The sequence below is a fragment of the Myxine glutinosa genome, chromosome 7 (genome assembly GCF_964187855.1).
Source record: "Myxine glutinosa chromosome 7, kmMyxGlut1.1, whole genome shotgun sequence".
Lineage (NCBI taxonomy): Eukaryota > Metazoa > Chordata > Myxini > Myxiniformes > Myxinidae > Myxine > Myxine glutinosa.
In genome coordinates this window covers 153,205,133-153,227,295 of record NC_136267.1, presented here as the reverse complement: position 1 = coordinate 153,227,295, position 22,163 = coordinate 153,205,133, and the positions used below count along the sequence as shown (strand labels likewise).

Genomic DNA, 22,163 nt, shown 5'->3' with positions numbered 1-22,163 from the left:
TGGAGAGGAGTGTGAGGCGCGATTGGAGAGGCGTGTGAAGGATTGGAGAGGAGAGGAGTGTGAGGGATTGGAGAGGTGAGGGATTGGAAAGGAGAGGGATGTGAGGGTTTGGAGAGGAGAGGAGTGCTAGGTGGAGAGAGGAGAGTGTCAGGTGGAGACAGGAGAGTGTCCGGTGGAGACAGGAGAGTGTCAGGTGGAGAGGAGTGAGGGGTCACATATTATGTGAAATAACTAAATTCACACCATTTCTGGATCTGATGACTTGCCAGTAACCATTTTGTAAAAATGAATGTGCAGCATATAACTCAATATGTCGAAATGTCACACACATCCATGCCCGTGGGATTCCCACGGGTGACCCCGCTAGTATATATATATATATATATATGAATATTTTTTTTGTGGGGGTGAACTTACTTTTCAAGATGACTTAGAACCAAAAGTTCATTGGAATTATGTTGAAATTATTCTAGATTTTGTTAATGTGACCTTTAAAAGAAACAAAAACCACATTTGACATTTCGAAGCAAATAAATTGATCCTTGAAAGTGATGTAAACTGATATCGAACTCAATTCACGGACAGTACTGTGTTAAACCTCTGTACGTTTTCCAGAAGTATCTCTTTATTTTGCACATTAGCCAAAAAAAATTTCAACAAAAACAAAAGCTAAATTATGACTGGGGATTACGGACAGTAAAATTACAGTTCAGTACTTCGTGTAACCCCCATGAGCATTCAGGAGAGCACGTACACGTCGAGGCATGCTGTTCACGAGATTTGCCAAGGTTTGGACAGGAATCGTTTGCCATGCAGTGACAATAGTCTGCTGCAATTCACGCACAGAGGTCGGCTGCTGGTCCAAGTGGTCGATTTGACGCGTTAATTCTGCCCACAAGTTCTCTGTCGGATTCATATCCGGGGACATGGCAGGCCACTCCATATGCTCTACACCACGGTCAGCAAGAAAGTGTTGGATCATGCGAGCACGATGAGGCCGTGCATTGTCATCTTGGAAGACAAAGTTTCCTCGAAAGGCTGCATGAGCAAATGGAAGCAATGTTTCTTCCAGAATGGCCCTGTACTTAAACTGGTTCAGGTTTCCATTCAGTACAACCAGATAAGTTTTGCCCCCTGCATGAAAAGCGGCCCAAACGGTCACCCCACCACCTCCAGCTTGGACTCTTGGCACTATACAATCTTCGTTGTGGGCTTCATGCACTTGTCTGCGCACTCGGACGCCGCCATCTTGACGATACACCAGAAATCTAGACTCGTCACTGAAGGTCACGTGATTCCAGTGTCCTGGCTGCCATTGACGGTGCTCTCTGGCCCACTGCAATCGGCGCTGGCTGTGTTGTCTGGTCAGCGGTGGCTTTCTCAGGGGACACCTGGCACGATAGCCTGCTTGAACCAGTCGTTTGTTGACTAGCCTTCTGGATACAGGCACATTTGTCAGTTGCTGCCACTCAGCCCGAAGCCGATTAGCTGACTTGGTACGGCCATTGCAGACTAACCGGTGCAGCTGGCGATCATCTCTCCTTGTGGTTCTGCGTGGATGTCCTGGCCTCGGTATTGGAGTAGGGACACCCCTCTGAGCATTTCGTTTCAGGATCTTTGACACCTGACCTTGAGTGATGCCATACTCCCGAGCAATAGCACGCTGTTTCATGCCAGAATTTCGTAAAGCCACCACTCCATGACAAACAGCATTGTCAAGTTGACGGACCATCTCCAGAGGAAGCGGCAATAACTTTTGTAGACGTGCAGCAGTTGTTTTCCACTAATACAGAACGCAACAACCCTTATATGCCCGATTGTGAAGCCAATCGTCAAATGTACCTGTCCTTACATTTTGTCACGCCACCTGTGATGTAATCCTGTTATTGACTTCTTGCTGCGACAGACAATCAGTGACATGGTTCTTTCAACAAAGACATCACCGAAGGATAAAAGAAACTCACTAGATTGATATACCGAGTTCAGAAAGTAAACCCAAGTCAAGAAAAAAAAAATTCCATATTAAATGCCAAGTCTGTAAATATATACTGTATATACACACACACACAGTGTATGCAGTCAGTCCTCGCTTATCACAAGGATTGTGTTCATTGATCCTGAAAAACCTTGTGATGAGTGAAACTGCATTAAACTGGACATGTGTTCCCATATAAATGCATGTATTTGGAAGCACCTTTGACAGCAATTACAGCTGTGAGTGTTGGGATAAGGGTCTCTACCAACTTTGCACATCTTGATTGGGCAATATTTGCCCATTCTTCTGTACAAAACTGTTCAAGCTCAGTCAAGTTGTGTGGGGAGCATTGATCGACAGCAATCTTCGTCAGGCCACAGATTTTCAATTGGATTTAGATTGGGGCCCTGACTGGGCCACTCAAGGATGTTTGTATTTTTGTTCCTCAGCCACTCCATTGTAGCTTTGGCTGTGTGCTTCGTGTCATTGTCATGCTGAAAGGTGAACTTCATTTCCAATTTCAGACTTTCTTGCAGTGGGCCGCTGGTTTTCCTCTGGGATTTTTCTGTATTTTGCTCCATCCATTTTCCCTTCTATCCTGACAAGTGCCCCATTCCCTGCTGATGAGAAACATCCACATAACATGATGCTGCCACCACCCTGCTTCAAAGTAGGAATGGTGTTCTTTGGTTGATATGGTGTGTTGGGTTTGTGCCAAACGTAACCTTTTGCATATAGGCCAAAAAAGTTCCATCTTGGTTCATCAGACCACAAAACGTTTTGCCACATCACTTCAGAATCTCAGAAGTGCTTTGTTGCATTCCTCAAATGGGACTCAAGGTGGGATTTCTTGAGTAATGGCTTCCTCTTGCCACCCTACCTACCCTACAGGCCATACTTGCTTGGGATGGTGTTGTCACATCCACACAGTGACCAGTTTTTGCCATAAAGGCCTGTAGCTCTTTCAAAGTACCACTGGCCTCTTGATGGCCTCTGATCAGTCTCGTTCTTGCTTGGTCATCCAGTTTGGAGGGATGGCCTGATCTAGGCAGGGTCTTGGTGGTACCATACTTCTTAATGATTGTCCTGACTGTGCTCCAAAGGATATTCAAGGCCTTTGAAATATTTTTATACCCATCCCCTGATCTGTACCTTTCCACAACTATATCCTGGAGGTCTTTTGAAAGGTCCTTTGAAAGGTCCTTTGAAAGGTCCTTGGTGCTCATGGTTGAGTTTTTCCTGTGAAATGCACTACCTAGCAGAGGAAACCTACAGGAACAGGTGATTTTATTTTTATTCTGAAATAATCAAAATCACTACAATTTAACGCAGGTGGAGGCCATTTAACTTGGTGTGTGATTTTGAAGGTGATTGGTTACACCTGGAGCTAATTTACAATATATATATATAAAACACAGTTTGTGTGTGTGTGTGTGTGTGTGTGTGTGTGTGTGTGTGTGTAAGTAATGTTACCGATAGACTCCTAAACGGAGAAGTTTACGTGCTTGATATTTGGCATAGACATGGCCATTGAGCCTGGGACGAACATGGCCGAACTCAAAATATTTGACGATCCATATTTTTTATTCATATTTACCTCAGCGCATTTCAGCGAAGTACCCGCTAATCTCAGCCGGTTCCAGAGCAGCTCGCTGATTCGCTCAGAGCGATCACATGATGTTCCATTCCCGCCGCCAGACTGATTCGCTCAGAGCGATCACGTGATGTTCCATCCCGTCACACGTCACACGTTTTTTCACCTTTTATGCGATCGTGTTTTGTATCGATTTTGTGCGATATGAATTAAATGTCTTTGAAACAGCTGTGAAACGTCTTTCCGCAACCCTTCCGTAACCGATTGGAGCAGTTTATTGCCGCACAAAACGAGATCCGCGAAGCGAGTTGGTCGAGTCGTGCTGACCAAGATGGCGACACGGCGGCTTCACTTTTCACGGAGTATGAGCGTTCTATATATTTTCAATTCAGTGCGCCCGTGATTTGTGGCATAGACATGAGCATTGGGCCTTCACGGTGTAATTTGTGCGAGGCTTTTGTCCGAGTGAGCTTGAGTCGAGAGGGCGAATGTACGGGTTGGGAATGTACGGGTCTCCCTTCCCCCGCCCGGCAACGCCGGTACTGTAGGACGTCACAGGATCGGTGAGTCTCCAAAATCCACTTCGTGCTGTTGCGAATATGCAGGACTATGTCCGATTGTTGTGCTGCTCTCCGACCATGAGAACTGCAACGTCATTGTTGACTGGCCATCCCCTTCCCTCCCCCTTCCCCATCCCCCCTCCCTTCCCCCTCCACCCTACCCCCTCCACCATAGCCCTCCCCTTCTCCCCTCCCCCTCCCCCTCCATTTTCCCCCTCCCCCTCCATTTCCCCCCTCCCCCTCCCTTTCTCCCTCCCCCTCCCCCTCCCCCTCCCCCTCCCCCCTCCCTCTCCCCTTCCCCCCTCCCCTTCCTCCTCCCCCCTCCCCCTCCCCCTCCCCTCCACCCTACCCCCTCCACCCTACCCCCTGCCCTTCTCCCCTCCCCCTCCCCTCCCCCACCCTTCTCCCCTCCCCCCTCTTCTCCCCTCCCCCCCGTTCCCCTCCCCCACCCAGCAATGCCGGATACTTCTGCCGGGTCCCCCTCTCCCCCTCCCCCCTCCCCCTCCCACCCCTCCTCCTCCCCCTCCTATCCTCACCCTCCCATCCCTCCCCCTCCCCATCCCCCCCTCTTCCCTCCCCCCTCCCTCCTCCCCCTCCCCCATTCCCCCCTCCCCTCCCCCTCCGGCCCCTCCCCCCTCCGGCCCCTCCCCCCTCCCCTCCCCTCCCCCACCCGGCAATGCCGGGTACTTCTGCCGGGTCCCCCTCCCCCTCCCCCTCCCCCTTCCCCTCCCCCTCCCCCCTCCCCCTCCCCGCTCCCATCCCTCACCCTCCCCATCCCCCCCTCTTCCCCCTCCCCCTTCGCCCCTCCCCTCCCCCTCCCCTCCCCCTCCCCTCCCCCCTCCCCCCTCCCCCTTCTTCCCCCTCCCCCCTTCCCTCCCCCATCCCCCTCCCCCCTCCCCTCCCCTCCCCCATTCCCCCTTCCCCTTCCCCTCCCCCCCTTCCCCCCTCCCCCTCCCCTCCCCCCTCCGGCCCCTCCCCCCTCCGGCCCCTCCCCCCTTCCACCTCCCTCCTCCCCTGCCCCCTCCCCTCTCCCCCCTCCCACCCCCTCCCATTCCTCACCCTCCCCACCCCCCCCTCTTCTCCCCTCTCCCCCTCCCCCTCCCACTCTTCTCCCCTCCCCCCCGTTCCCCTCCCCTCCCCTCCCCCGCCCGGCAATGCCGGGTACTTCTGCTAGTTGCTATTATAAGGGTGTGGACAGTTTTCCAACCAAGATATTTTAATTTTGTATTTTTTTTATTAATTTTCTGAAATTTGTAAAATTTGTTCTTCACTTGGAAGTTGTGGGTTACGATGCGTAAATAAAGGTGGAAAAAGTCTGATTTAATGCAAGTTAATTCCAGGTTATGAGGCAACAAAAGGTGGAAAATTTGAAAGGCGGTATAGACTTTCTTTAGACACTGTGTAGTGTGTATATATATATATATATATATATATATTCCCCCCTATATATATATATATATATACACACACACCAGCAAATGCAACTGATGGGAATGCTAAGTAAGGGGTGGGAGAGAGGAGGGGGAAGAGTGAGTGCAGAGGGAGAAAAAAATTCCAGAAATTTTCCAGAAAAGAAAAATCCCAAAATTGTCCATGTCTGTCATTGAAAATATCCACAAACAAAAGTTGACTGAAAGAGCTTTTATTCCACTTAGGGAGCGTCATGTGACCAAAGATAATGGCACACAATTTATCTTGCACAGACATGGGCACGATCGATCGAGCACGATAGGGATTGGGTGTTTCTCAGTTTTATGGCGGCATGTCGTTTGCAGATGGTGTAATATGGTCGGAAGTATTAAACATTTATCGTTTAATGAGGGTGTAGCAGTGGTAAGTGTTACAGTGCATATTTGAAGTATTGCACGTTTGCATATGTAGTCGGACCTCTGTATAATGCACCCTCATTTTAATGATTGTACCTCCTGTTATAACGATTGCAACATTCGCAACATGTTTTAGCAAATGCACAATTATGCTGCTTGACAGGGCGAACACATTGGTGTCAAAATTCTTCTTCTTCTCTTTGTGAACTTATTCTTTTGTTTGTGAACTAACCACAATACTTATGAGCATGGACCAGATCATGCGCACTCCATCTTGCTTTATGAGCCACCGTTGGACTTTGTGCAAAACAGGGGCTTATGGATTGCATCTTGTCCATGCGTCCGTCTGTCCTTCCGTGTGTGTGCGTGCATCCGCAACCATATATCGGATATGTATGGACCAATTTTGTTCATATGTGACAGAAAAACAATACATGATGGTATTCACGTGTACATCATTTTGTTTCGCGACACGATCAAAGATGGCTGACTGGCGGCCATTTTAGTTGTAAAATAACCTGATGTTAAACACGTCCTCAACCATTTCTCGGACATCATTTACCGATCTTGTTCAAATTGGCACACAGATAAAGAATTATGGCTTACATATGACACATTTCATTTCAAGATCAGATCCAAGATGGCCGACTAAGTCATTTTGTGACTTTAAACGTGTCCCCAACCATTTCTCGGACATGCATTGTCTGATTTTGTTCATTATTGGCACAACCACATTGCCTGATGGCATACACATACCTTTCACTTTATTTTGCGATCTGATTAAAGATGGCCGACTGGTAGACTGACAGCCATTTTAATTGTTAAAAAGCACCCCAGTTTTGAAAACGTGCTCAGCCATTACCCGGACATGCATTTACCGATCTTTTTCAAAGTTGCTAAACAGATAATGAGTGAATAGATTACATGTGCACGCCATTTTCTTTCGAAATCAGGTCCAATATGGCCGACTGGCAGCCATTTCATTACTTAAACGTGTCCCCAACCATTTCTCGGACATGCATGGACTGATATTGTTCAAACTTGGCACAAACATAATGCATGAGAGTATACATATGCAGAAATTTTGTTTTGTAATCCAGCCAAAGATGGCCGACTGGAGGCCTTTAGCCTCGTACAACAAAATTACTAAAACCACGGGGACTATGACATTTTACATCTTTTTCTCCTTGTTTTGTGCTGTCCTACTGTTTCATGTTTAAGTCGTTTTCTCTTGTGCTTTATATAATATATCTTAGGCCTTAGGGTGGAACGACAGATGCGCTTTTCATTGTGAGGCAGTTGCAGGAGAAGTACATGGAGAAGAGGAAGAAGTTGTTTTTTGGGTTTGTTGATCTGGAGAAAGCATTCGATAGGGTTCCACGCAAAGTATTGACATGGGCATTGAGGAAGTTAGGAGTGGAGGAATGGTTGATCAGAGTCGTGATGGCAATGTACAAAAGAGCGCGCACAGCTGTAAGGACGAAGGACGGGAACAGTGGTGAGTTTGAGGTGAAGGTGGGAGTGCATCAGGGGTCGGTACTAAGTCCACTACTATTTGTAGCTGTGATGGAGGTGCTGGCTCAGAACGTAAAGGAGGGTTTACCGTGGGAGTTGTTGTATGCAGATGATCTGGTGTTGATTGCGGAAAGTATGGATGGACTGAAGGAAAAGATGAACAAGTGGAAGGAATGTATGGAGACAAAAGGTCTGAAGGTGAATATCGGAAAGACGAAGGTGATGGCAAGTGGTAAAGCATGTGGTGAGGTGGAAAGAACTGGGAAGTGGCCGTGTGCTGTGTGCAGGAAGGGTGTCGGAGTGAACTCCATTCAATGTACAATGTGCGCTGAGTGGGTTCATCAAAAATGTAGTGGTCTGAGAGGGTCATTTACCAGTGTGGCAGCTACATTCAAATGTAAGGTGTGCACAGAGGGAGCTGCAGATGGAGGAAATGTTGAGTTGGATCTTGGAGACGGCGTGAAGCTGGAAGGTGTGAAAACATTTTGCTACCTCGGAGACATGCTGAATGGAGAAGGTGGATCAGACTCGGCAACGGTTGCTCGAGTGAGATGAGCATGGAAGAAGTTTCGGGAACTGAGTGGCGTGCTGATGAGGAGGAGAGTGTCGCTGAAGCTGAAGGGAAAGGTGTATGCTGCATGTGTGAGAAGTGTTATGATTTATGGGAGCGAGACATGGGTAATGAACGTAGAGCAGCAACGAAGGCTGGAAAGGGTGGAAATGCGAATGGTTCGATGGATGTGCGGAGTATCGTTGAGAGAGAGGAAAACAAATGATGAATTGCTAAAGATGATGGGAATATTGCCTGTGATTGATGCTGTGAAGAGGAACAGGCTGAGATGGTTTGGTCATGTGTTGAGGAAGGATGAAAGTGACTGGTTGAGAAGAGTGATGGAAATTGATGAAGAAGGAAGTAGAGGACGGGGAAGACCGAGAAAGACTTGGCTAAAGATGGTGGAAGAAGAAATGCGGGCAAGGGGGTTAACAAGGAGAGATGCAGAAAATAGGGCAAAATGCTGAAGATTGTCATGGGGACCGCAAGGCTAACCCCCGCTCTAGCAGGGAAAATGGCCTTAAAATGCATGTTGTTGTTGTTGTTGTTGTTAGGCCTTAGGGTAATGTGAAGCGTGGTGTCTGTCTGTGTGTTTTTATGTTCGCACATTTAGCTGTCTCCTGTTTCCGGTGGCCGCTTCCTGCATTTGAAAGCTCCTCACGCAGGTAGAGCTCAACGTTCAACAAGAAGAAATGCATGATACCAAACAAGATACATTTTAAATGTACAAATACAGCATTTGATCACAGTTTGTTTATTAAGATGGGGAAGGAGAGAGGGGGGATAGAGAGTAGGGGGACAGGGAGGGATAGACAGGAGGATGAGGAGAGAGGGGGAAGAAGTTTCCTTCTGTATCCATCCTGTCCAGACCATTCCTCCCCTGCCCCCTCCACCATTGTTTTTCCAAGTTGCCCTCTATTTTGTCCTTCAACTCAACTGTTTGTGTGTATGCTATTGGTGTGTATCCCCCTATTGAGTCCTGTGAGGCAGTTTTGACAGCCAGTGTCGGCCATGGCCTGGAGCCTGGCCGATTTTGGTCGGGATGACAGTGGCTGGCCGAAATGGTCATAAGCTTCCTTATCGATCCGTGCTATGAGTGTTATGTACGGCTGTGGTTGAGACTTCTTCTTTGTCCAGCCAGAGAGGTGGTCAAATATATGGTGGTTGAGGTGTAGTGGAGTTGACAAGGTGGCCATGGCCCTTTTAATTTGCGGCTTCCAAATGGCCGTTTCTCGTTCCGTGACAGAGCAGAGGAGATCGTGGACCTGGCTGCTTTCTTCCACATCATGAGCATCCATTGATTTGTCCGTAGGTTTGTTGTCCGCCTTTTTCGTGCCTCCCCGGCAGACATGTGCAAAATGGCCGCGAGTGGCGCATTTACTGCATGTTTTCCCGTAGGCATTGCAGAATTGACGCCTTTGGTCGATGTTCGGCTGTTTGCCATGACCAGTTTTGCCGCAATAACTACAAATGGCCGCCTGCTTGTCGGTAGTGATCAGGGCTCTTTTGTTCTTCCAGTTTTTGTATTGGCTTGCGCCATGAGCGCCTTCACTATCGAGCAAGGCATTCTGGGAGCGTTTCCCTGCTTCCTTGGCCTCTACGAAAGTGAGGACTTCCTCCAAGCTCATGTTCTGATTTTGATCGCCGAGAATGTCCTGTTGTATATCTTGATCGGCGAGTCCCCGACATAGGACATCGCGAACCATGTCCTTGGTGTAGTCGACATCAGTAGGGGGATTGCATGAGCATACAACAGAAAACTTGCAGATCTCAGCTTGACCAGCCAGACGGGCTGCGTAGGTACGAATTGGTTCTTCTCGGTCCTGTCGCATGTTGTGGAGGTTGACGCGGGACACCATAGTATTCTCCTCTCGGACAGCAAGGGACCGAATGGCTTGTAGTATAGCTGCCTCGTCCTTGATTTCAATGCGTGGGTTGCTGCGGTGGAGGTCACGTCGTAGGTTAGCATCACAACATTCAAGGAGTTGAACGCGAACATCATTGCCGATTATCTGGGTCGCTGCCTTGTAACCATCCCATCTTCTGGTGAAATATTGCCAATCTTCGCTGGTACCGCCGGTTTGGATAAGAGGACGGCTGACTTTGTCCGGTTTGGCTGGTGCAATGGACGTGTGAGTCATGGCGTGGATGGAGAGCTGGATAGCAGCAACGGCATTGTCGGTGCTGTCAGTAACGTAGACACAGCTCGGGAAGGGGCAGACTGCAGCAGGCATCTTCAGATGAGTTGATTGTTCATAAACAATAATGTATCAATTGAATGCAGGGTTATTAGCAACAACGATGAACAATCAATCTGCAAGACAAAGAAAGTGATGGTAGATATTAGAATAAGATAATAGATACAGAATATGCAAATAACAATGCGCAGTATTACACAAGATGAGAACGCAATAGAGAACAGCACCATACAAGAGTTGTCTAGTTTTCTCTTGTGCTTTATATAATATATCTTAGGCCTTAGGGTAATGTGAAGTGTGGTGTCTGTCTGTGTGTTTTTATGTTCGCACATTTAGCTGTCTCCTGTTTCCGGTGGCCGCTTCCTGCATTTGAAAGCCCCTCACGCAGGTAGAGCTCAACGTTCAACAAGAAGAAATGCATGATACCAAACAAGATACATTTTAAATGTACAAATACAGCATTTGATCACAGTTTGTTTATTAAGATGGGGAAGGAGAGAGGGGGGATAGAGAGTAGGGGGATAGGGAGGGATAGACAGGAGGATGAGGAGAGAGGGGGAAGAAGGAGGAGGAGGAGGTGGAAGAAGTTTCCTTCTGTATCCATCCTGTCCAGACCATTCCTCCCCTGCCCCCTCCACCATTGTTTTTCCAAGTTGCCCTCTATTTTGTCCTTCAACTCAACTGTTTGTGTGTATGCTATTGGTGTGTATCCCCCTCCCCATTTTCATTAATATTCATTTTGTCCTGTTGCCTCCTGATCCATTAAGTGTTCTAGCTCTTCCACGAGCTTCGAAGCCTCGACTCTGTATACAAAAAAGCTGTCACAGGTTGGCAACCATTGTGCGAGCTCGATGGGCCAAATGGTCTCTTTCTGGGTTGAAGTTCCTTTTGAAAGGGATGTCATCTCTGTAGTGGGAGTTGTCATGCTGAAAGGCGTAAAACGTCGCATGAACTTACGATTCCGGAGAGTGATTCTTCCGGAGCCATCCACCTTGACAACGTATTGATCGAATTGTTTTACCTCAATCACGGTTCCGGTCCGGTCCCATTTTCGTGGTTCCAGGCCGGTCTGGTTCTGGATCCGGACATGTTCCCCAACGGCCAGTGGAGGTAGTTTTGTCGTGTGTTCAGAGAGTCTTTCGATCTCCCTGGCATGCCGAATGCGCAAAGCTTCCTCACGATTGTTGCGTGTTTCCAGCCAGGTGTCCGATGGCAAGTATCTGCCTGGGATGATGGGTATGAAGTCCTTGACTGGCCTCTTGAAGATGATCATGGCTGGAGACAACCTAGTGTCCTGATCCGGTGCATTCCGGTACTGGAGTATTGCACGTTGGAACCGATCAGTGTCTAGTTCACCATTGGAACCAGTGTTATCGGTGATCATTCTTTTCGATGTTTTGACTGCGATCTCGGCACGACAGTTGCTGTGTGGGAAGGCAGTGGATGACAATCGATGGTTAACGCCCCACCGACGCAAGAAGTCTTGGGTGTCATGTGCCGTGAATTCTGGCCCACCATCAGATGCCAATTCGTCGGGGAAACCATAAGTGGCGAAGTTCGACCGCAGACATTTCGCTAGGCCTTGTGCCCCACCAGTTGTTAGCTGAATGATTGGCCAATTAGAGTAACGATCAACGGTGACCAAATAACTCCGACCCTTGTGATGAAAGTAATCTGAACAAACGTACTGGAAAGGGTAGGCAGGTTCAGCTGAGGCTGTAGGTGGAGCGCTTGGTTGCGATGGGGCCATCCGATTGCAGTGTGAGCAGCGATTGCGCATCTCATGAATCTGGGGAGTGATTCCAGGCCAAAAGATCGAGCTGCTGGCCCGGGTGGTTATAGCCGTGACTCCTTGGTGAGCAGCATGAAGATTCTCAAGGACAAGCTTCCGTAGCTTCGGTGGGAAGATAATCCTCCCCTTGTAGACCACTATGCCATCAATAGTGTAGAGGTGTTCACGGAAGGGAAAGTATTCCAAAATGGACACAGGGAAATCGTCCCGACTGACAGGTAGACCCTGCTCAATAGAATTGAGTAACTGCAGCATCTGAGTGTCACTTGCTGTTTCGTCCCGGACATCGTCCCAAATGACGGACCGCACAGAATCGAGCATCTTGATGGCTGCCATAGAAATAGCCATTTCCATGCCAGTGTCGTCATCTGTGGTCCACAGCCCAGTCAAGGTGTGCTGTCATAGTGTAGTCGATGTGGCCACATCCATAATGGAGGAAATGTCATCCACCAGTGGCAGTCGTTCCGATGGTCTGGCACCCGACGGATGTCGTGAAATCGCATCTGGTACGCAGTGTCGTTTTCCCGGGATGTGGATAATTCGGAAACGATATGCTAGAGTCCTTTCTTTCAAGTTGGCAAGCCGCGTGTTATGGATGTCCTCTAATCGTCTGTCGCCAAGAAGCTTGATTAAGGGCTTGTGATCGATGGCAATAATCAGGTTCTTGCATCCCAACACAAAATACTTTACTTTTTCCAGGCTGTCCGCCACTGCTAGAGCTTCACCCTCTATCGGAGCATAGCGCGACTCCGCTGCATGGGTGAAGCGGCCTCCAGCAAGGGTGATTTTCCAGCCATCGGGGCAGCACTGTGGGGTTTCACCAGGGCATCTGCAGTGTTTTTGGAGGAGCCAGAAGCCAATCCCATCCTTCGACCAGTCAGTTGAGAGACATGTTGTCCGTTCCTTGTCAAAGATCCGGACCCCATTTGCGACTTCAGTTATGATGAGTCGTTTTGATTCTTCGAATAGGGATTGTAGTGTTGCATCCCAGTAGAAGGGGGTGGATGGTTTTAGGAGGTCCCGAAAAGGTCGCATCTTCTCAGTCATGCTGAAGCAGTATGTTACCTGATTGACTAGCCCAAACCAGGAGCGGATGTCAGCAATTGTTTTTGGTGTGGGGAAGTCCTGTATCGCTTGGAGATACCTTTGGCATGGTCGTACACTGTCCATGGTGATCTCGAATCCAGCGAATTCGACCGTGTCCTGACCAAAATGGAATTTCGTCGGATTTTGCGTAATCCCATTACGGCCGCACAGGTCGAGCCAGTTGCATGTCTGAAAAAAGCTCTCTTCCAAAGTGTCGCTCCACATGATGGTATCATCAATACATTTGGACTTGTTTTTGAAGTCCGATACAATTTCGTCAAATCGTCTGGAGTATCCATCACCTGAAGCGATGTAACCTTGGGGAGTGGTGCAGTCACGGTATCGGCCCCATGGTGTGATGAACGTTGTCAGATGGCGGTCACATTCTCTGATTGGAACGCTGTGATAGCCATTCCAGGTGTCTGTTACCGTCTTTTTGGTGTTATGTGGCACCGCCATTGCTTGATGGAAGGGTGACTGGGTGTGGTGGGTCTCACGTGTGCAGTGCGCATTCAGTGGTTGCAGATCAACTGTCCTCCGTGGGGTCCCATCCTTCTTTGGACAGACGACCATTCTGCTGCACCATGTCACTGGTTCACCAATTGGCACCGGTTCCAGAACCCCTAACTTGATGTCGCGATCGATACCAGCCTTGACTTCTGCCTGCCAGTGTAAGGGGACAGGCACTGGGGTGTGCACCGCTTTTGGTGATGCCTCCGGGTCAACCATCAGTGTGAGAGGCGGACCTTCCATGTGGGGTAGTGGCTGGTGTTTGCAAACATTGAATGTGCTGCTTTTGTAGTACTCCAGTAGCCATTTCTCCAGCCTCCCTCGGTTCTCGTCAGTGGCCGGGAATGGGATAGATGTAGGCAGTGTAGGGGGAAGCGATCTTTCTGGGCAGTTACAATTTGCATCTCTAACTGCTGCCACTGCAGCACCAACTGTGTTGGATTCGCCAATGGTTGGGAAGCTACTAGACACGAGGCCTAGATCGACGCATGCTTCACGACTGAGATACATGTTCCGTGTGTCAGGTGAGATGTAGCAGATTTGTCGGGTTTCAATAATGTCGCCATTGGCTGTGCGACCAGACAGGTGTAGGAGCATGGCGCCGTTAATCCGGACCCTTCCACTGTTAACAGCATTCATCTTCAGGTTGACAGGTAACAGGTCTTCATTACGCAGCCCGAGTTTGTGGAAAATATTGAGTCCTGTGAGGCAGCTTTGACAGCCAGTGTCGGCCATGGCCTGGAGCCTGGCCGATTTTGGTCGGGATGACAGTGGCTGGCCGAAATGGTCATAAGCTTCCTTATCGATCCGTGCTATGAGTGTTATGTACGGCTGTGGTTGAGACTTCTTCTTTGTCCAGCCAGAGAGGTGGTCAAATATATGGTGGTTGAGGTGTAGTGGAGTTGACAAGGTGGCCATGGCCCTTTTAATTTGCGGCTTCCAAATGGCCGTTTCTCGTTCCGTGACAGAGCAGAGGAGATCGTGGACCTGGCTGCTTTCTTCCACATCATGAGCATCCATTGATTTGTCCGTAGGTTTGTTGTCCGCCTTTTTCGTGCCTCCCCGGCAGACATGTGCAAAATGGCCGCGAGTGGCGCATTTACTGCATGTTTTCCCGTAGGCATTGCAGAATTGACGCCTTTGGTCGATGTTCGGCTGTTTGCCATGACCAGTTTTGCCGCAATAACTACAAATGGCCGCCTGCTTGTCGGTAGTGATCAGGGCTCTTTTGTTCTTCCAGTTTTTGTATTGGCTTGCGCCATGAGCGCCTTCACTATCGAGCAAGGCATTCTGGGAGCGTTTCCCTGCTTCCTTGGCCTCTACGAAAGTGAGGACTTCCTCCAAGCTCATGTTCTGATTTTGATCGCCGAGAATGTCCTGTTGTATATCTTGATCGGCGAGTCCCCGACATAGGACATCGCGAACCATGTCCTTGGTGTAGTCGACATCAGTAGGGGGATTGCATGAGCATACAACAGAAAACTTGCAGATCTCAGCTTGACCAGCCAGACGGGCTGCGTAGGTACGAATTGGTTCTTCTCGGTCCTGTCGCATGTTGTGGAGGTTGACGCGGGACACCATAGTATTCTCCTCTCGGACAGCAAGGGACCGAATGGCTTGTAGTATAGCTGCCTCGTCCTTGATTTCAATGCGTGGGTTGCTGCGGTGGAGGTCACGTCGTAGGTTAGCATCACAACATTCAAGGAGTTGAACGCGAACATCATTGCCGATTATCTGGGTCGCTGCCTTGTAACCATCCCATCTTCTGGTGAAATATTGCCAATCTTCGCTGGTACCGCCGGTTTGGATAAGAGGACGGCTGACTTTGTCCGGTTTGGCTGGTGCAATGGACGTGTGAGTCATGGCGTGGATGGAGAGCTGGATAGCAGCAACGGCATTGTCGGTGCTGTCAGTAACGTAGACACAGCTCGGGAAGGGGCAGACTGCAGCAGGCATCTTCAGATGAGTTGATTGTTCATAAACAATAATGTATCAATTGAATGCAGGGTTATTAGCAACAACGATGAACAATCAATCTGCAAGACAAAGAAAGTGATGGTAGATATTAGAATAAGATAATAGATACAGAATATGCAAATAACAATGCGCAGTATTACACAAGATGAGAACGCAATAGAGAACAGCACCATACAAGAGTTGTCTAGTTTTCTCTTGTGCTTTATATAATATATCTTAGGCCTTAGGGTAATGTGAAGTGTGGTGTCTGTCTGTGTGTTTTTATGTTCGCACATTTAGCTGTCTCCTGTTTCCGGTGGCCGCTTCCTGCATTTGAAAGCCCCTCACGCAGGTAGAGCTCAACGTTCAACAAGAAGAAATGCATGATACCAAACAAGATACATTTTAAATGTACAAATACAGCATTTGATCACAGTTTGTTTATTAAGATGGGGAAGGAGAGAGGGGGGATAGAGAGTAGGGGGATAGGGAGGGATAGACAGGAGGATGAGGAGAGAGGGGGAAGAAGGAGGAGGAGGAGGTGGAAGAAGTTTCCTTCTGTATTCATCCTGTCCAGACCATTCCTCCCCTGCCCCCTCCACCATTGTTTTTCCAAGTTGCCCTCTATTTTGTCCTTCAACTCAACTGTTTGTGTGTATGCTATTGGTGTGTATCCCCCTCCCCATTTTCATTAATATTCATTTTGTCCTGTTGCCTCCTGATCCATTAAGTGTTCTAGCTCTTCCACGAGCTTCGAAGCCTCGACTCTGTATACAAAAAAGCTGTCACAGGTTGGCAACCATTGTGCGAGCTCGATGGGCCAAATGGTCTCTTTCTGGGTTGAAGTTCCTTTTGAAAGGGAAGTCATCTATGTGAACCATGGTGTCTGTCTGTGCGTTTGTCTGTCTCCTGTTTGCAGCGGCTGCTTCCCACATTGCGTTTCAAACTTTTGAAATGACAAGAGAACAGGCGTAATGTTGTCAAATGTTATTTTGCAAGCAAGATATTTTGACCTCTTTTTTGTTGGACAAATTTAACCTCTGACGCTCGATGTTGCACCGGCATTCCATGGTGGGCGGTATGAGTAGGTCAGGGCTTTAGCTCTGAGTGAAACCAATAATCCAACACAATTAACCTTTTTATGTCCATGAAATCATTTAAATTGATATATTTAAATTGAGAGATAATTTAAACTTTCCCCATCACTGGGGATGGATACTCTTTCTTGCTTTTCCCATCACTGGGGACTGGTGCTCTTCCTAGTAATCCTTACAATAATTGATGGACCGGTGTTTGGTGCGCTACTCCTCGTACAGTTCTTGCCCGATAACATCCCCACTTGCTACATAGGATCAGCATGACCCGAATCGGTGTATAGGATTGTTTTTATCTTTGCCGATGGTCTTGAGTTGGAGGGGGGCTGTTGCAATTATCTATGTAAATGTGCATTGTGTAGCACCGCCCCCAGGTGGTAGCGGGTATTACAAGTCCCAACGCTACAGTGCTGTATTCCTATCCCTACGTTTTCCAGTGCAGTGAGGTGTTTGAATTTTTTATTTCATTTTCAGGTTATTTTTTTTAGGGGGGTGGGGAGTAATTGAGGGTCTTGGTATGGGTGTTGGTATGGGACAGTCACCTATACACCGCCCAAATAAGGGTATGGGGCAGAAGAACATGTTGCATGCTTCGAAAAAAATCACCCGTTTGGCAGGTACTCTGCTAGTAATAATTAATGATACTAGGGCATGCCCGTACTATATATATATCTAAAATTATATCCCCCCCCCCCCTCTATTTACATGAAATGGTTTGGTCCATTCGCAAAGCCAAAGCGAACGGTTTGCGAGTACGGTGACAATCCCCCCCTCTATTTACATGAAATGGTTTGGTCCAAAGCGAATGGCTTGCGAGTACGGTGACAATCCCCCCCCCCCCCCTCTATTTACATGAAATGGTTTGGTCCAAAGCGAACGGCTTGCGGAGTTTGGTAAAGAAATCGCCATAGCTCGGTAACTACTTGTCCGATTAATATGAAACCTTGAAAAGGCACATCCTCAGGTCCCCAGCAATATACCTGGCAAGTTTCAAGTATATCGGACCCGTGGTTGTCGAGAAACAGCGGTCACAGACAAACACACAGACACACAGACATACACACAGACACACAGACATACACACAGACACACAAACAGAGATTACTGGAATTATAGATAGATGAGTTCCCTTTCAAGGAACTTTTGATGCAGGAAGAGGCCATTAGGCCCATCAAAGGATGCAATATAATTACCAATCTATGGGTGTCCATTCCTTATCCTTTGAAGTGCTGAGCTTCAAGCAAGGTAGCATCACCTACCATTTTTGGAGTCTTTGGCATGGCTTCGCCGGAGTTTGAACCACCGCTCTCCCAGACTCAAAGCAGACAAACCATTACACCACCAAGACTCTTTTTTGTAACTTCTCATTCTGTTGTACTTCATATATTTATTGCTTAAACTTTTAGCATGCTTGAGTGCCTATAATCTTCTTTTGAACTTTTTAATTTTATTACAAGGCCATAGAGTAGTTGTTAGTACATATATCATATCCAGGAGAATGGTTTTGGAGACAAGTGCTCAGATGGGAAGGTCAAAAAGGACAACGTAATTATTTTGTTTGCACAAACTGTTATCATTTCAATAAACAAAGAAGTTCCCATTGTAACGGTCAGATCATTTTGACTCAAACCTTTGTGTCGTGAGTGTATAACATTGCACAGCATGTTTTAAAGTGCAAATGTTTAGCTTGCTGAACACTTCCAAGAAAAACTCAGCAATAAGCTCAGAGAATTGCAATAGGCCGATGGAAGAATGCATTTGTTTTAACAACCCTATTGGATATTCCAACTGCTGTGCTGAAAGAGACATGCTCCATGGATTGATTTTGCAAAGATTATTCGGTGAAACATGGCCTGGGAATCTCTCTATGATGGTCTATTCTGTTCGAAATGTTTTATCTGCTATTCACAACTACTATTGTACTTAATCCCATACTATATGATATTTTCTATTGAGAATTAACCTGACCTAACCCAACCATCTTACTTGTAGGTCACTGTGTTTCACCCCCCCCTCACCCCCCCCCCCCCCCCCATTATTGTGTCCATAATTTGGGTTTTAGATGGTGGAACAGAGTCCAGAACTCGATGTACCCACCATAATTTCGGTGAAGGATTGCGATTCATGGGCTAAGTTGTAAAGTTTTGTTGTTCTCAGTGTTTTGTTCCGAGGGTTCTTTACAGGATCATCACTGAGCCCCATACAGCCTCCACTTAGCTCTTTCACGAGCCTCAATTCAGTATACAAAAAAAAAAAACAAAAAAAAACTGTAGTTCCTTTTTTGGTAATGTTCCCAGAGATGGTTTTTAAGGTCTCTGTGAAGTTTTTCCTTATCGTTCTCATTGCTCCAATTATTACTGGTACAATGTTTTGGCACTCTTCAGCTTCCAACAGCTTTTCACTTTACTCTTGAGGTCTTGATATTTGGTCATTTTCTTGATTTCTGTGTTATTTAGACAAAACTCACTGGGTACGGAGACCTCAATTAGCAATGCCTTATTTTCCTTTTTGTTCCTGAGTTCTGTCCTTGTTTTCAATTATTGCCTTTGGTTCATATTTCCATGAGTTTTGTGGAATTTCAGCAAATATGCGAGTGGATTATCTACATACTGTTACGGGGTCAACCTCGAGGGGAGCCCCGGCAGAAAGATGTATGGTCCTTGGGTGAAAATAAGTCGATCAATAATGAGTCCACACCAAGGGTTACGAACAAACCCCAATATATTCCCAAATCCCGCACAGGAATCACAATGCGTTTACAGCACTTCCATACAATCCTTATCTATAGTATAGGTGGCGCCACCTTAACCCACAACAGTGTTGGCAACACTCACGGCCCTTGCCCCCAATGTCTCTGCACGCCTCCCAGGTGACGTCGAGTCGATCCAGCGATCGGGGAATCTATGTCCGATTCCAATCCGGGGCTGGGAGTGAGGATACTCGACAACCTCAGCGAGGATACCCGACTTCGCAGGTTCCGCAGTAATCCGGCGCTCTCCTGACGCGCGGACTTCGGTTCACCGAGGCACGGTTCCCTTGTCCTTCACGTTCGGCGGCTCGGTCTCAAGCTGCAGTCTCAACTCTCAACCGTCTCCCTCCAATCTCTTTCGTGCGCCAGGCCCAAGGTGCGACCCGTACACGCCCTCGTAGGCGTCGAGGCGAACAGCATCGGGCGCTTGGTTCCTTCCAGGACCACACGGCACCTTGACACGTAACCGGCAATCAATCACCCCGCGCAGGTAACTCCTCTCGTCAGACGGGCTTTTCTAACTCCGTTCCAAAGTAGGTAACGATCGCCTCCGCTCGTGTTGGAGCTCTCGAAGCTTAAGATGGCCGCCCTTTCTTCTCCTCCTCTTCTTCACGATCCCGTTTCCGGTCTCGTTTTTCCCAGAAGGGCTCCTGACCCTTTAATCACAACAACCTTTAATAGAATATACATTAATAAGAAATGACCTGAATTGTAACCCCCATAAACCCGGAATTCGTAACAATACCTTGTTGTGTCTTTGGGTGTACAGCTGTTCTGACTTGAGTTTTTTACATCCTGATAGGAGGTGAATCGTGCTTTCTGTTTTTTTTTACCTTGCAGAACCTTCACTTGTCTGATTGACTCAGTCCTGCCATCTTCTGAAATCCATTAGTGTAGTGTTTTCCTTGGTCTTGGGCATTAATAATGATTCATTCTCTGTCCCAGTTGAGCTGACCTCTTCTTAGAATGCCAGTGATTCTTCTTTGTCTACCTACCTTTGTAGACAATACCTATGTCTACATACCTTTGTAGCCCAATCTGTCCAACGTTTTTTTTTTTCCACTACTCTTTTGCCTTTCTCCCAGTTGTCACTATTGTTGTTACTGCTGTCACTGCTGTTGTCACTGCTGGTATATGCGTGTGGTATGTGTGTCTGTGTGTTTGTTTTGTGCCCACGTGTGAAGGCCCATACCTCTAGCAGAGCGTCGGGGGGCATTCGTGAAATGCTTCAATTTTAGAATTGGTCCCCACACCATCACAGGGTGCTCAAATGAAGGTGGTAGAAATTTGTAACATGTTCAGGGTTCCAGTAACCTGTAACTTGTTCATAGCTCGCAACTCTTTGCAACTCGCAACCATTAATAATAAAATACATGAGTCGCAACCAGTCATAAATCACAACTCTCCACAAGCCTTTGGGATCTTTAATGTCCATCAACTAATCGTAGTAGATGGAACATCCAGCTTAATATACATATGAAGGACGGCATACTTTATGAAGCAATGCCCTCCCTGCGAAGCAGCAATCCTACAGTTTATAGTCGGGTCAAGAATCAAGCCCAGACCAACGGATTAGTGTGCTACTTCTGCACAATCCTGTTGGGCATTTGTTAGGAATAAGCTCAGGAATGCTTAACGCCTTCTTTTCTTTGGTGTTGTAATATTTTGTGGATATGTTATACATTCTAGAGTCCATTTTCCCACGGGCTTATTACCTCCGCCACCGAAGGTGGATGGAGGTTATGTTTTCACCACTGTCTGCTTGTCCGTCTGTCTGTGAACAGGATATCTCAAAAAGTTGTGGATGGATTTGGATTAAACCTGGTAGACCGGTTGGGTGTGTGACAAGGAAGAATCGATTCAATTTTGGTGAAAATCTAAATCGGGATCTGGACACAAGAGTTTTTAAAATCTTCCATTCTTCCCATTGAGTGATAGGGCAAAAAACGATAAATAGCATAATATTTCAAGAAGTTGTGGAGGACCTATGACAAAACCTAGTGGATGAGTTAGGTAAGTGACAAGAACAAGCGAATTATATTTTGTTTGTTTGAGGTCCGCATACAGATCCAACCCATCAGTGGGATACTGCTATGTGGCATTGGTTAAGATATGCAAGCCACCGTTGGAGGCAATAGGTTGACTTTCAGGTGTTAACATTTTGTCAGTGGGTTAAATTAGGGTTAATTTAGCACCAACGAAGGGTGAACGCACAAAATGTCAGCTTCTCCTCGCCTCCAATGGCAGTTAGCAAACCTCAATCAACGTCCCATTGATTCCATCCATTGTTCCATCCGTCCGGCGACGCAGATCAACACTAGCCTTGTTCATTCCTCTAAACTAGGTCTAGGCCAAAGACCTAATGGTGGTGTAATTAGGCCTATCAATTCTGGTATAATCTACCGCATCAATAATGTGCAAAAACACACCCGCAGCATAGGCCGTGTCTCAATGTGACGTCAACTTTGTAGCTTTATGTTCAAAGATGAAATGTTTGCTCGGTGTTGTTGCTTTGAGGACGTCTGAATAGGAATCTCGACGGAAATTCGTTTCCACTGGTGGGTGTGTGTCCGTTCGAGTTTGAGAATCTTTTCTGCAGACTTTACTTTGTGTTCTTTGTGCGCACCATGCGTTTCTATCTCATCAGCAGGCCCGGCTTCCTACGCCAGACTTGTGATGACATCCAATGCCATACTCATGGGATGGGATGGATTTCACCACCTTGAAACTGCTTCCTTTTGCCGTTGTTTTGAAA

The 22,163-nt window shown here is 47.4% G+C and overlaps 1 protein-coding gene across 6 annotated transcripts in view; it reads left to right on the top strand.

The window, feature by feature from the left end:
• LOC137431750 (poly(rC)-binding protein 3) overlaps positions 1–22,163 on the top strand; it is a 340,441-nt gene that overhangs the window by 95,826 nt on the left and 222,452 nt on the right. The gene's annotated exons all lie outside the window — the stretch shown is intronic.